Here is a 16,638-nt window from a genome sequence, read left to right as displayed (position 1 = left end):
ATTTGTATTTTTCTTCCTCTGGCATACAAGTACCATTTTGAAACACTTCTCCCATCAGTAATGTTATTCAAACCACAGTCTGGGGATCTCTGGCCTTGGGGCTTTGGGGATTGCATCAGGCCATACCAAAATAATTTATTACCTCTATAAGTAGGCCTAAAATTGTGACACAACTCAGCAGAGTTCCCAGTTTGCAAGAATTCCTCCGACAACTGTTTGTGCATTCATCCGAAGGGAGAAGGAAGCAGTCAGTGCTGCTATTCAAAAAAGTAAAGACATGTGACTTAATTTTGAAGAAAGTTCTCAGACCCTTGCATTCATACTCGGCATGGTACGCCATGAAATCCAAGAAAAGAGCACAATTTATCCTGCAGACTAAAACACAGCAAGTCATTATCGCTCTGTATCCCTGTGCAAGGCAGAAGTCTTGTTTAAAAGTTTTCAGCGTTGAATAAAGAAAGGTGGCGTTTAAGTTAGGTCTTCCAGCACCCAAGGAGAGATGATGTCATGCACAGTCACATACGGCAATGAACATCTCTGTCCCGTTTCTTTGCCCAGCCAGCTGCGTACGTGCAGCTAAAATCCCCCATCCCCAATGTCGGGGATAGCTTCAGCTAAACTATTTCACTCCCCCAGGTCGAATTTAGCGGTGAGCTCCACTCTGCCCCCGTTCATTTTAATTCAGCCTCATTCCTTGTCCCACTTTCTTTCATCCAGCCACGTCCATCTCTTTGCCAGCCCCAGGCTGTCGTCCGTCCTCCTTCCCGTCACGCTCGTCCACTTCCCTAGGCGCCACCCCGTCTCTGCCCACCCACCCGCATGCCCGTTTCAGACTCTCTGCTCCCTCTGGTCTCCCGGTTTCCACTTATTCTCTCCCACGTTGACACAGGTTTTAATCGCAGTGTCTGCCTGCCCCAGACGTTAGCTTTGCCTCCCCTAAGGCGCAGTTTTCATCCTTTCTGCGTTCAAATCAAGCGGCTTCCTTCTCCACGCTCCCTGCGCCCAGGAAAATAAATTTCTCCCCATTTGGGTACCTGGATGTGGCCCTCAGCTTTAACACACACCAGCTCCGAACGGCGTGGCAGGGAAATCCTGCTCCCGCTCAGGATGGACAACAGCTGAGAGGGATCGAACCTGCAGGAATAAGTATGTAACTGGTATAAATTCCTGCATATACCAGTTACATTTTTTTCAGGGAATTGCCATTTGGCCTGATTGTCATGAGAATGGCCCATGGCACATCTCCGACACGTATGGAAAGCAGCGGCCGCATGCAGGCAGATAACCGCTTCGCTCGGTTAGTTTGCATGCAGGGGTTTGCTCAGCAGCCAGAAGCAACCAGCTGTTTTGTGAGGGAATCTGAAAATGAATTTATGAGAGAGAATAACTGGCCAGCCCACCCCGCGTCTCAGCAGGATGGCCTTGCTCTCCGGAGCCACCACACACAAGATGTTACCATGTCTGATGACTTAATTGCAAATTTTGCATCTGCTTCTCTTAGAAAAAGGTTTTAGTTCTCAGACCGAAAATGGGACCCCTAGTTAGATGAACACCCCAAGAGAAATAAATAGAATTCATATTTTAAAGCGTATTTTCTATTTTAAAGTATATTTTCTAAGACTATTTCATCAGTTTGGACACTCAAAGTCTGAAACTGTCATTTCCGGTATGGTTTTATCGACAGAATTGAAGGTGATTAATTCTACAGCTGGGGCTCCTAAATGAACTGTATTACTTTAATGAATCACACACTGATTCCTCGTCCTTTCTTTCTTCATCTATGCCATGTTTTTCCACACTAAATGGTTAGGCAGTGGAAGAATTCAGTGGGGAACTAGGCAATCTCTGTTGTTCAATATCCTTGTTTTGATTTTCACACCTTCCTCTTTCCAGACACTAACTCATGATACTGGTTAGCAACAGCAGCAGTGGCGCAAACAGAAGCTGCAATAGCAATGTCATTCTGACTTTGCTTAATGAAAAAAAAAAGTCTTGATCAGGGATTAGGTCCTTCCTTCCGTTTTTTCATCCGGAGAACAGCTTTCATGATACCTGCGTTAGGGACTGAGCTAGCAGGGCAAGGCAGACGTTGCTAGATGCCAAAAGAGGATGTCAGGGAGTCACAACCACCATCCAAGGTGACAAATTGCGGAGGATCATCCCTGGTCCGGGGAGGAATTCAGGGAAGGGAGCTGCAGGGTGGAGAAGAGAGGCCTGAGGACTCTCACCTTCGTCCGTGCTCTGGAGAGGAGGATCTCACAGGCTCCGAAAACATCTCCCGGCCACTGACACGCTGTTACCCTTGGGTACCCTGGTGCACTTGCAAGCTGAGGAGGAGGAAGCTGGCCTTTTTGCAAACAAAAGCTAAGATTCTCCTAAACTGATATGACTCGAAGAACTACCACTTTGAGAAAAACAAATCCAAGACTTGGAACAACCACTTAAAACTGAGTAAAAACATACGGAATAAAGTTTGTGAGGGCAGCATTATGTGGCCAGCACGGCGTTACAAATCCAGTTGATTAAGCTGGTGCAAAGGCCAAAGCAGACATACATAAAGCAGGTTAATCTCTCACTTACGCTGCGTTCCTGTGATTTAGTACCTTGCCAGTTGAACCGATTATAGGGTTAACTGGTTTAAATACATTTACACTAAGTATTGGCACTGGTTTAACCAGACTGGTTTAAAATCAGAAGGGAACTGTACACCCCTGCCGATTTTTCACTGATGGCTTTAAACCAGCGCGACCTGTGCAGACGTGTAAGAACTGCTTTAAAAGGGAGCAAAGTGCACGGGGAAACGAGGAGCGCGGACGGCGGTGCCGGGGCTGGTGCTGCCCGGCCGCGTGCCGATGCCTCCGCGAGTCCCGGTCTCCTCTGCCTCCTTCTCCCCTTTCCGGAGAAACTGCGTCACGTTAACATCAACAACACTTAGGTCTAAATTTGTTCCTGAAAACCCTATTATAAAAGGTGAGACCAAAATCACAGCCCATTTTGCAAAACGCGTGTAATCTTATCGATTTAAGGGGAAGGTGTTTGTTTCATTTCCTCACGGTCCGATAACAGTTTTGGATGGAAAAGCACAGATTTTTCAGTGAAAACTTTCTAAAGCTTTCTATTTTGATATAGTCCTGTGAATGCTTCGTGTGCTTCATCTGTCTTTTGAGAAGGGTTTTGTTACAAGTGTTATTTGGTGAGAACAAGACTTTTTTCTTTTTTTTTTTTTAAGAGTTCAAGATTATACATTAAAAATATGAGTATCTGTAGTTAGTAGTCACAAAAAGCACAAAAACTAAGACCCTCATGTTTCTGATTCACATCCAGCCTTTGCACATGCACCATGAAACACAGACCCTCCCAAAATACCCTAAGAGACTCATTCCCTACTGGAAGTCAAAATCCCTTTCGGTTTATCTCATTTTCAGTATTTCTACAGCAATTCATTTCTATGTCACCACCTAAAAGGTTTGTCTTCAAACCCAAACTAAGCAGCAAGAGAAGCAGGAACACTAAGAAAAAAAAAAAAAATCTCTTTGGTGCATAAGGCCTGCTGAGGTTTGTGTGTTTTTTAAAGAGGAGGAATTAAAGGATAAGGGCCAATTTGCTGAATCTGTGTTACCTTTCACACTCGTGGATGTGCAAAATGGATGCTCTCAGCTAGCAAAACAGTGTGGTAAGTATTTTAAATCCATATTATACAGAAATAATTGGTAGCAAAAAGGGTCAAAACCACGGGCAGTTGAGAACAAAATTGTCTGTACAAAAAAGAGACTTTTCAGAGCTCTTTTTGAGTGATCAATAAGTGCCTTACTCATAATGTATGTCTACCGCAGAAAAAAAAAAGAGATTTAATACATTTTTTTTTCCCTCTTTTTCTCTCAGCAGGTTGCCATTTGATCTGACAAGAGGCAATGTAAGGCTGTGTCACTGCCTCCATCTACCTGGAATGAATAATTTACCAGAAAGTTTTTTCCTTAAAGGCAAGAGGCTTTGTTAAAAAAGGAAAGAAAGCCGAAAACCTTGTAATCCCACCTGACATGCTAAATGTGAGTCTATGCCAGCCCCATGGCCTGTTTGTGAAGGAAGGTGCCTGATTCACCAGTCACAGGCATTTATTGAAGACCTGGTTTTGAGGTGCTGAAATCCCACTGACAGACCTCATATTGCCACAAAGAGAGGATGCCCCTTTCCTCAACATAACTCCAGGGATGAATTTGAATTTTTCTTCAAATGTATGCATGCAAGAAGCTGAAGATGAGGCACCTGCCCATCATGTCAACCGGCAATACGTCTCTGCTTTCTCATCAGGTTTGTCCATCTCTTTGCATCCCTCCATCAGCTTTTCCTCTGCTTTTTTTTTTTTTTGTTCTGTGTTTATCGAGCACTTGTTGCTATAAAGTTGGGCCTGGGAAGAGGGCACAGTGCACACCTCAGCTCTGCTTGGATCCTCTCTGGAGACAACATCGGGGCACCCAAATGTGGGAGCAGCGTTCAACGCCCCATCCTGGATGCTCCTTCGGCAAAGGTCCCTTTGGACCCCTTTCAGCCCTTTGGGCCGAGCTTTGCTTTCCGTAGTGCTCTCTGCAGGGGCAGGGAGACAGCGCCGAGAGCGAGGCAGTCGGTTCCTGCCCTACTGTCCTTGTGACCAGCATTGCGTTTGAAACCCTGGGAGGACATCTGCGCCACTGAACACAGAGCGTGCGGCCCACGGGCCAACCGCTCACAGTGCGGCAACTCCTACAAAACAGCTTGAATCATTAATACTGGTTTCAGAGGGTTCATCTGGGCAGTCCTTGGAGAAGCACTGATACCAAGACTACTTTCCGTAATAGCAAGCTTGATAAAGAGTAGCACAGTCTGGACCAAATTTTGCACAGCTAAGTGACTAGAATACATGAATATACATGTGGCTTAGCTTCCACACCCTGCCTGATGATGTGGCGTAGGAGAACGGGGTATTCGAATTGCTTCCAAAGGCCTCAGTTATTTGGCACAGTAGCTTTTATGGATATGGCTAAAGTGAGTTGCCTTCTCTCCAAGGAGCTGCTGAATAAGAAAGCCAGAGCTGGAGCTCATGCCGTCTGCTCCCTCAGAAGCTAATGCCATTACTATGGCAAAATGGAATTAAAAAAGTACACTCTGTGCTACTGTGGGAGAACGGAGAAAATACCCTCTGGTGATTTCCATAATAAGTCATTGCACAGCAGGCCTTAACCCAAAGTTATCTGCCACGCAGAAGAGCCTTGCTCAGCAGCACACTAAGACTGTCTGGTAAGTGTTAGCATGGAGCAGCCAGAGATACCCGGTAGCGAATAGCCCCGCTCGTGTTCACCTGGGCTATCCTTGACAGAGATGGAGAGTGATGTGTCGGGGTGGTACAGCTACCTGTCTGTCTACTGGTGCACAAGCAGTGCAGCGTAACTACCTCTCCTTCGGCCCCAAATTATTCGGGTGTGTGCATCAGAGGTGTCAGGACTGCTGGGTGCTGCTTTAAAAGGCCGAGGAAAAGGGCCTCCGGAGGTGGTGAAAAGTTGTCTCAGGTAGAAAACAAAAATGTATTATTTATAATTTCTGGATATTATTAGCAAACGTGGCAAAAGATGCAGTCACTGGCACTTCTGTATATCTTAAGTGTTCATAAAGCTTTCATTGATGTTAGCAAGTCTATTAATAAAGTGCTGCAGGCAATCAGAATTGCTGCACAAGCTGGGGGGGGAGTGTTGGTGACATCATGTTCCAGCTGAAAGTTATGTAAAAACCTCTATACCTTCTTCTTAAAAACATCGGCATCATCAGCAAATGTAAATATGCAATCATAGCGCCTTGTAATGATTGGGAAGGCGCAGGCCCAGCTAGCGCTGCAGATCCTGCTTCGTTAATGGTGAGCAAACAGGATTCTAGCCTGGCTGGCGCATTATCGCTGAAATCCAGCGGCCTATCCAAATGCAAAGAAAAGGACATGACCATATGCTGACCCTTACAAGTGGGTTGTATTCCTGTTGGTTTCAATTGTGTGACTAAGCATGAGCTTGAGCATTTTCAGGAACTTAAGCATTTTCCTGTCTGGCAGCTCTCAGGGCCATTGACTCCTTTTGCAAGTGTGGCGGGTTTTGCCAGGGATTTCAGCAGCCGAGTTAGGCCTTTGATGACTTCGGATGCGTTTGAAACCCCATCAGCACTCCAGGGAGACGCTGTCTGAGCTCATTGCAAACTATTAATACTGAAAAGATCATGTAGGCCTCATTAAGAAATAGTTTTGTTCTCCTGTCTGCTTTTTAAAGCACTCGGGAGACAACAAAACCACCACATTTCCTCTTTACACTCAATTTTCTGATCGGGGGCCTGAAGTGTTCACTGCCAGATGTTGCCCTGTTTTCATACAATTCATGTGACACAGGCACCAATGCCAGCAGCTATGATAGCCTATGATGTCAATGCACAGAAAGGTCAAAAGTGTTCCACGTTTAGCTAACGGGAGCAAACATGCAAGATCATATATTTTAGATACAATATTTCAGTGGAATTTCTAAACATCTCACATCGCATGCCTCACTTAAGCCACCAAACATCAAGCTGCTCCTGCTAAGCATCACACCACCCCCATGCTTATTCTTTGTGTTGATTCATCATTCTTGCACATCCATCATACTCGTGATAATATTTAGATGTATTATAAGTGAAGAAATAAGCGTGGGAAAACCAAACAGCTATTTTTTTTCTCCAAACTCTGGGCTGGATTCCTATAAGCAAATGCATTATTATGGCGAGGAGGGAAACGTCTTAAAACTATGCAAGCGCCTGTATTTCTGGTCTCCTCTGCACTCAGCATTAGGAAATAATTTGCTGCAAATAATGGCATTCCGTTTCCATTTCAATATTGCCTGCTTCCTCACATCTCCGTGTAGGTGCAGCACGAGAATCCACAAACAAAAGACATCCGAGTCAAACAGCGGCAGGGAGCACGTGCCGAACGGCGGGGATGGCCATGTGCGGAGAAGTCGCCACACAGGTGGGAAAGGGGACATCCCAGCTCTGTCCTCTGACCACATCACCACTTACAACTGCATGCTCCTGACTCGTCTGTTTGATTTTCGCTTCCTTTGTTATTTAAGCAAAGCTGAATGGAAAACCTCCCTAAAAACCCCTCAGTTCAGTAGCACTACCTGGTGCTGTCAGGTTTTTGATCCATCCAAGGCTTGAGGGGAGCTCTCCAGCACAAAATCAGAATAGACCAGCTGAAAAAATACAGGAAGCATTGAAAGACTCGTTAGGGAAAGCAGAAGACATTGAGTTGTGCTGTCGATGGACCAGAGCTGCTAAACAAGTAGCCTGCAGCAGTACCTCACTGAATATATTCCTTGGACAGTGAGAAGACTCTGGGCCCGTTGTCCTCTGCTGGAAAGGGAACATTAAAAATGAGAAAGCAGCTGAGGGGAATTACAGAGAACTGGGCTGGGGAGCAGAGACTCCTCTGCACCTGACTGACATTTCACTCTTAAAAATGCTCCCAGTAGAAAAATTCTTATAAAGGGGTGGAAGTCATATGATTCAAACACATGTTGAATAAGAAACCACATAAATGAAAATATCAAGGATGCATTGACTGATGAGGCAATGCAGCTCTGTTCTGTAAACATTTTTTTTTCAAAAGGAAAATCATGTGCCTTGTATAAAAATGCTGCTTGCTTTTGGAACAACTCTACTAAAATCCAATAAGCCACATACAGCTACCCACAGTGAGGTCTAAAGCTTGCATTAGGCTGCTTTATATTCTAAGGACCTATTTCTTCTAGCAATATTGTCACGTTCTGTCCATTAAGCGTGGCCCAGTAGCCAAAGGACTGCCGGGGGCAGCTGAACACGTGTCCCCTGGGCAGCCAGCGAGCCAGGGTAGAGCTCTGAACATGGGCTCTGGTTCCTGCTGGCTCGAGCACGGGTCGGAAAGTCAGGCAAGAAAGTCTTTCCAAGTGGTTGCTCACTCACCAAAATTAGGTCACCAAGGGGGAAGAAACACCCCTGCAGATTCTAATAGTGAGAAACTTCCTACGCGGACTGCATGGGACTGGCGACGTCAATGAATGCCACTCAAAGCGCCCTCCCCGCCTCCAGGCTCCTTTGGAGGAGGCATAGGCAGCAGGATTTTTCCATTCCCATAACAAGATTTTTCCTTTCCTCCGCTCCTGGCTTATTCGGACCATCTCCAGCCACAGCAGGAGTGGAAATGATCACAATACCTGCAAACTGGGTGCAGGAAAAGTCCAAAAACTGTGCTTTTGGGGCGTGCCTCCTGTTGAGAGGTGTCATATTTGGTAGCTCAACATCTCTGTCCTGGAGTCCTCTGTGGCACACGGACCTTTCTACCAAGTGGGCCCAGGATGCCACGCAGCTCTCTTTCAAGGCCTTTTGTTACACCGCCAACTCAGAAAGCCACAAATATACTCACTAGAATCATCATACAGGTGACAAAACTAATTTTTCCAGCATGGCTGATGATTTTTCTAGTCTTCACGCACTGCAGGCAAATTTCTCTTGCTCAGTACTACTTTGGTTTTCATTTCTCCTGTCTAATATACATTGTCTTTTTGGATTACCTAAGTGGCATTGCTCTGAATTGCCTTGGGGCTTTATTTTTCCAGTTACTTCAAAGGTATCTATGCAACTGTTACTGCAGATGGGACCTTCACTTTGGCTATCCAAAAGTTAGCCGTCTAACCCCATCACGGCGCTTTCCTCCAGCAGTGCCAGTCTCTCAGACTGACTGCACCAGGAGCCTGCAGGACTCATTTCAACCCTTCAAGCCTCTAAGATTGAGATTAGTTTTAACCTATGTCACATCGGAGCTGCGACATCACATGACCATAATGCCAGCTCCATGCTACCAAGGTGCTGCCTGTCATGCTTGGAGCCCAGACATTATCGGTGCCAGGAGGTCAGCATCGTTGGGGGCTAGCCCTCTTGGTGGCACAAATTGCTGCCAGTATGAATGCTTTCTAGCATGAATTCAGATACTATGAGACCTACAGAAACTGGTTTTCTTTTTTTGCACATGTAGGTGCTTCCACTCCTAACTTTTTAAGCTCAGCCAGCGCAACCCAGACAACAGCAAGAAGACAACTAGGTTAGAGTAGAGGAAAAGAAATCCTGAAAACTTGAATTACTAATACATCTTCATGTTCAGCTGGGCAGAATTTAAGCACAACCTTAAGGACATTTGCCTTGAATTTTGCATTCATATGTATGTATCCCTAGCATTACCCATGGACTTGCAAACTATGGACTCTGAACAACTTCATATGTCCCATCATGCACGTCCCAGGTGTTTACTCATGATGAATATTCGTGTCTACTATGAATAGTCCTGCTGAAGTCACTAGGATTATTTCCTCAGGGAAGCACTACTCAACATGAGTAAGAGTATTACTGTTTGAAAGAGATGAAGATGTGCAAGAAAACCTAACATCAGTACTTCTCCAAAAGGATGCGTTGTTGCCTCTCCAATACTTTCCTTGAAATCCGGTTCCTGTCACAGTGGACATAGCTGTCATTCTGGGTGTGGGGCCAGGTAGGATGCCTAAGTTGCAGGGCACAGTTTTATTCTTTGTCGAGAAGTCCCTTGCATGACCATCGCCAGACACCTCCCTTCCACCCCCCTCCTTGAAGGGCCTCATTACTGAAAAACAGCTCACTGGAGCCAGTGGAAGGCTTTCTGCAGCAAGATACCATTACCCCCTGCTCTGTATCCAAAGTCATTTTAAATCTATGCCTTCCCTACAGGTGCACTACCAAGCACTCAGTCCCAAACGCAGAGACACCCAAGCACAGAAGCTGACTGAAATCAAAAGTAAAATCTCAACCATCTGTTTAAAAATGTGAGGCCATTGACTCATTATTTTCATCTAACTTTACCCGCACAATAAAAATGTACTCCTACTGGAGAACAATATCAACACGTGTGGGTGGATAATCTCTCTGCAAGATGTGGTGGGATGCTGCAGTTAAGAGCCTCTCTCCTAGGGATCTGTACGAAGATCTGTCAGGACAGAGCTTCTAGGCTGGCACTTGCCGTGGTTACACTGGGCTCTGCAGAGCCTCTAGGCCATCCCCTTCCCTGGCAATAGGGAGTTGTCTTCTCTTCTGGTGATGCTAAGGAGGATGGGAGTTTCTTTGCTTTTACCATGGTATTTTAGAGTCCTTTTTAAGCAAATTTTTTGAGCTGAAATTGTACAAAATTATCAAAAAGAAAGTGTAAGCATCAGCTCCTTCCACCCCCTACTTTCTGCAGTCCCAGTCTCACCAGGTGAGTGCCAGATTATCTGGGATTCTAGTAATTCTGTTGGATTACTCACAGGTAGATCAGAGCTGCTCGTAACAACTTTTCCAGACAAGTAGGAGTGAAAGCTGGTGAAGATTAGTTTAACAGAGTGCAGCTCAGTTCGTGGAAGCTGCTGAAGAAAACATAAATAAAGAGGGAAATCAAATCTTGGTCGAGGTCAGATTTGAAAGTTGAAGTCTCCTGCTTATGAGCTCACCATGCTCTATTGAGCAAGTGGAAAGAAAAAATCTTCTCAACAGCGTGACTTGAAGAAAGGAAGTTGTGTGGGCAGAAGCACTGGAGTGTCTCTAAATACAGTGATGTCTTCTTCCATGGCATGCAGTCTTGGGAGCACTTGCTCTCTTCCAGTTGGGGAAATTTCAATGGCAAGATGTAGGGAGGAAAATATTCAGTGCCTCCTGCTTTTAAGACATTTATTTCTAAGGCCAATTATGACTCCAGCTACAATTTTTTTTATTGCTACCTCTCATGCAGTTTATTTATTGTAACTTCCTTTTTTTGAGTGGGCTGTTTATTTTTAAGCAAGTGTTGTTACATTTTTCACTAGATTACTAATAGCCACGTGCTCTGGCTGCTGAAGCTGAATAAGCTGATGTAACTGCAGGTCAGGATCTTAGCTCCTTCCTTAGCCTGTCCCCAAGTAAATACACAAAGGATGAACTCAGGGTTTTCTGCAAGAACCCTATGTCCTACATACTCTGCACTTAGAAGATAAGGCAAAGTCCCACTTCCAGAAAGGCCACCAGGCCTCTATGGTAGAAAAGGTGAGAATGAGGGTTAATGAAGGGAAATTTCTCCCTGCCATCAATAAGGCTTTCCAAAGCACAGGGTTAAGGCAGAATTTTGCATTTTAAATAAATCCTTTTGCACCAGCTCCTATTTGTGATGCAGTTAACAACAATTCATAAAGTCTTTGTCTCAACAGCTTTGAAAATGCCTTTCCAAAGTTGCGGCAGATGGCTTACTGCAATCCCTGACTCAGCTAGCTAGATTATATTGCAGCATACACCCAAACTCTAGGGCTCTTCATGCTCTCCTGGCATTGGCATTTGGGGTGCTTTTGAGTCTTCCTGGTCCAGCAAGGCCTTCTCCAAGTGATGTGTGCTATCTCACAGAGCCCAGCTCCAGCCACCCTCCTCCCCAGTACCTTCAAACCAGCCAGGTATTTCATCCTGCTAAGGGCCTATAACAAACATACAGTATTTTTTTGCATGGGGGGGGGGGGGGGGATAAAAAAAATCGCTCTGGGTTTTCTAAACAAACCTCCTTCCCATGAAACGCACTTACTGGAAGGGAGTGTTCCTGGATATGCCAAACTGCCTGCGGGCTGCCCCTGCTGGGTGCAAAGCGAGTATTGTTGGAAAACAGTTGCGACAAGCAGGCTGTTTTGGGCGTCTTCTGACATTGCTCTGCTCTTTGCTTTCAGGGATTGTGCAAGATGGAGTGGGTCCAAGCCCCTCCGAGCATCACCGGCTTTGATGACAGCCCATCTAGCCGTGCCCAGGGGAAGTTCACCAAAAGTACTTCATCTGCTAGATAGGCTGAAAAGAGACCCAAATACTTGACACTTCCACTCTTCCCAGAGAAGAGATTTTTAAAGTAGTAATATATGTAAGAGACCTGGCAGCCTTCAAATGGGCATCTCTGTCTGTGGGAGGATTCAGAGAGCTCCATTGCCTCCATTTCTCCCCAAGGCAATTGTGAATCTGTTATGCCCCCTTTTCAGTATTTTGTTCACTTCCCTCTCAACAGGGGGAAAAAAAACTATTAGCAATTTTTAGATTATTCATGCTTGCAGGTCTCACTCAGGTAAAATGCCCCTGTCCTATCAAGAATGTCATTTCCATGTTATCTTCAGTTGCTGGTATTAGTCCAGGACTCAGTACCCACATTTTCAGGTGTTTGGTATATGTTTATTGAAAAATGAGTTTGTTTTCCAGTGTTCAAAGTGAAGATTACTTGGGATGAGTCTACTCCAAATTCCTCTGAAGCCAGAGTTCTGGGATGGGCTTTGAAGCCAATATGCTTTGGATCAAGCCTTCAGCACATTGAGCAATTTTCCATTCTTTTGCATGAAAACAGTTTACCAGTTACAGGGTGGAAAAGGGCAGCAGTGGCTGCCAAACGGCTTTCAGCTCAGCACAGTGTCACTCCTCTCATTTAAAGGCCCCCGTTAGGGCTGTCATCCGCAGTTGGTCTGTAGGAGCTTTCAAATCTGGAGGTCATATCTGAACTTCCTCATTTTATAAGATCACATCAGAGGGTTTGACTGACTTCTATATTTAGGGAAGATGTATTTCCCTTTACCACTTTCTGGTAGAAATGCCACAGAGGCTCTGTGGAAACTTGACAGTTCCTATTTTAGCAAGACAGATTAATTATTAAGTTCTTAGTTAACTCAGAGCACAAAATTAGTCTATTGCTGTTCAAAGGACTAAGGAGCACATGAGTTTTTCCACAGAGTTCAACTTGCCTTAATATTTGCATGGTTATGCCTTGGTTTGTAGTCAGCGTCTAAGCCCCGATGTTCGTGTTTAACCTGAAATCCTAGCGGGAGCCGAGATCTGGCCTTTAAATCCGATTTTTGGTTGCATTAAGTTGGAGGAAAATATTTTGCGTCCAAGTAGGAAGAAAACTTGTATTCCAAGTGAGAAGCGACTAACCGTTTCTCAGCTGCCCTTTCGTTAGCTGAGGGTGCCCTGGGGAGATGCACCCCCAGATAGCCCGGACGGTTTTGTCCCCTGCTGGGGCCCAGCGCCCTCTCCCCGGCGGAGCGTCCCGCCGCTGCCGTTCGGCGCCGTCCGCAGCAGATGGTGCTGCTGCCTAGACGTTCGCCGGGAGCCCGCAGCACTTCCAGCGGCGCCCGAAACGCTCCGGCACGGGCTGAAAGGGATTTCTGACTGGGAAGAGAGCCCAGCGCGCGTTTCCTCACCCCCTTCCCTTTGCATTTCTGCCTGCTCAAAGGGCCTTTCAGTGCTAACTCGATCTCTGCAAGTCTCAAGCTATAAAGCAAACTGGGAGCAAGAAGCTTTCAGGATGCATCAAACAATATTTGCAGGCAGTTTTATCACTAACATGGTTAAGTCAGGCCAGCTCGGGGGTGGGGGGGGGAGAATTTTCTTATGTCGAGGTAAACATTTTGGCTATATCCTAAAAAGAAATTACTTTTGGCTTGACATTTTCCAGTTTCTAATCAGAGATGTTGCCGTGTGCTCATTTCTAATTCAAAGAGGGCACCACTTTTTGCCCCCCCCCAAAAAAAAAGGATTTAAGTTTTTCAGAAGTATTAGAAGAGAAGCTCATTTTCTGTAAGAAACTGCCTGGGTTGATTCCCTGCCCCTTGGACTGTTTCATCATCTGCAGGTTGGATCATGTTCTGGAGCAAGCTGCAGCCTCGATAGAGTTGACATTCGGCTTATTTTTCCAAGCTTCAGCGGAAACACTCAGAACAACCATATGATTTTCACCAAGTCAATATCTGACAGCATAAATTCCTCACCACATAAAGCAACATTTCAGTTCTAAATAATAAATGAGGTAGAAATGTACGGCTGTTTCAGAAAGACTAAAGAACATCTTACTTGAAATTACCGACTGCTGCTGAACTTCTGAGAGGAGCCTTACCTTACGATCAATCAGCAAATCCCACTTTCTGTAGCATAACTCCAAGTTCAATCTGGTTATCTAGCATCCTTAAAAGGACCTTCAAAAGATATTTTAAGGCCAGTAGCCCATTTGATATTTTCACCTGAGCTACTTTAAATGAGCCAGCATGAGTACCACCAGCAATCCTGTCCCAGGAGAGCTGCAAACCCATCCTAGGTCAGTGCCAAGCCAGCAGGTGAAGTTACTCTGGGCAAGCTCGGTGCCACACTGCCTGCTTGTCTCTGGCGGTGATGCCATACAGCCCCAGTCACCTATGACATAACCTGCAGTGTCACAGTGTCTAACAGAGGGGTTGCTGCCACCCCGCAGCATTCCCAGGTTCCCAGGGGAAGGGACCGGCTCCAGGCAGAGGCAGAGTAAGCTCCTGCCTGGGGCAGCAGGTTGGGTGCATCGAATTATTTTGCCCTCAACTCTTTCTGCTGTGCTGCTAGGAAGCCCTGCTGAAAGGGCATCATATCTGGCCTCTCCTGTATCCACTGGAAAGGTCACAGGTTTCCTGCTACCAGCCCTTTCCTTCATATTGGTGCTCTCCATCAACACACTATACACCTCAGCCAGGGTAGGAGGGCTTAAGAAAAGGCAGGATTTTCAGGATAAGGCTCCTGAGTCATCTTAATTTCTAAAGAGCAGGTGTAGCACTCTACAGTCTGAAGCTCCCGAGAAGCAAATGCATGCCACAGAGCAGTGATTGAATATGCCTGTTCACCAAGCAGATGATTTCTGCATCAGTTTCTAGATGGTTTTAAAGCTGTCAGATGCAGTGTCAATGGTATTCAGTCTTATCACAAGCCTCTTCCCCTAGCATAAACACTAAAATAGACCAGTCTACATTTGCAGGACAATGACAGAACTACCCACTGCATAAAATACTCATTTGCGGTAAAGACTTACTAAATTCCCTCTCAGCCCAGCAAACAGGTCTGTGAGATCTCAGCCATACACCAATGCAGGGCCTTGCTGAGGGCAGCAAGCCTCTTTCCCTCCATAAAGCACCTTTCAGGACTGGAGATTTAGTCTGCACTGATTGAACAATCAGATAAGTGCTGGCTCATAATGGGTTTTTGGAAGAGTATTTTCCATGCACAGTATTATTTTGATCTATTTACTAAATCAGATTCACGTCTTCTCCTCTCCAGATTACAAACTCGAACACCATACCAGGGAGCATGAAACAGAAGACATGCTGCTTTTGCTCATGTTTTTAACACTCCTTTCCCAGATAAATGGCTCTTCTGGGTTTGTGGCTGTGCCCCCTCCTTGACTAAACAAGCAGAGAGGATTTGATACTTTATCAAAATATGCCCATGCCCTCCTGCCCAATTCCTAGTGGCTTGAAGTACCACCAGATTAAGGGTAACTGATTAGCCTCATCTTTCACCAATATGTGCCATTACTTATATACACCATCTTTATTCTGGAAGGCAGCCATGGACAGAGCTCAAGTCTTGAGATAGGGAGCAATTTTTTGAGCTTGGGGAGGCAAAACCAGCTCTGGCACTGCGTTAGGGCAGCCTGCCAGGGCAGCTAAGTGCTGTCAGGGGGAAGGTCTTCAGCTTCCCAGCACAGATTCTGGCTGAATATGCTTGGACACATCCATTCCGAAATATAGAAGAACTACATGAGGGAAAATAAATGTAACCTCTATGCGAGTGTTATTTGAGAACAGGGGCTTTAATATTTAAAGTGTCCCTGGCCACAGGTGCAACACACTGAAGTTATCAATATTTTACATGGTACATAGCGAGTGGATGTTGACCCCAAGGCTTAATTTAGTAACAAGATTACTCAGAGAAAAATAATGTACTGAAAACCTTTATGCGACGAGGAAATATGCCAAAAGTAAACTTGGCCAGTGTGCTTACTAGATAAAAAACATTTGTTTCTTTTTGAGAACTTAATTAAATTTCCCATGAATTCATTTGTAATAACAGTAATAAGCACCATATATAGAAATATTCAATGAGCTGTTAGCAAGGTAATTTCCTGAATTTGGCTTACGTCTTAATAATGTCTAAATCCAGCTAGATTTTAAAATACAGCTGGTATATATTATTCCATTCTGAGCATAAGGGTGTGCATGCAGCTATTTTCAAGCCTGGGCATGCAAAATATACAAGTTTGGTGCTGCTGACACTGAGTTTTACTGCCTGTAGAATCATGCTTGATCACATTATGAGAAGCAGTAAGGAGAGAGTTAACATTGTTCCTTCTGGTTACGAAAGAAGCCCTCAGCGAGGGCCGTGCACGCACCTTAGACACTCTCCAGCGTGCTCCTCTGTGGCTCGGTGGGTCACTGTCAGTAACGGAGAGGGGGAGGCTTTGAACCAAGCCGCCTGGAAGGAAACAGGGCAAGTTGTGAGTTACACGATGCTCCAGTCTGATGAAACGCAAAGGAGAGAAGGAAGCTCAAGGGGAGGAACGGCTCCATCTCCTAACCAGTGTGAAAGCATACACCTAACTTGCAACCACACCTGTTTCCCAGACATTTTTCTGTCCTTCACATGCACAGACACACACATTAAAATAATTAGCTAAACAGCAAGGAAGAAGTGGTCATCGCCAACTACGAGAGATAACAGCATGCACGAGGAGGGCTTGCACTTGTCAGGGCAGATGGGCTCAGTCCAAGGATGGGAGAG

This window comes from Apteryx mantelli, chromosome 12 (genome assembly GCF_036417845.1).
Source record: "Apteryx mantelli isolate bAptMan1 chromosome 12, bAptMan1.hap1, whole genome shotgun sequence".
Classification (NCBI taxonomy): domain Eukaryota; kingdom Metazoa; phylum Chordata; class Aves; order Apterygiformes; family Apterygidae; genus Apteryx; species Apteryx mantelli.
This window is presented reverse-complemented; position numbering follows the sequence as displayed.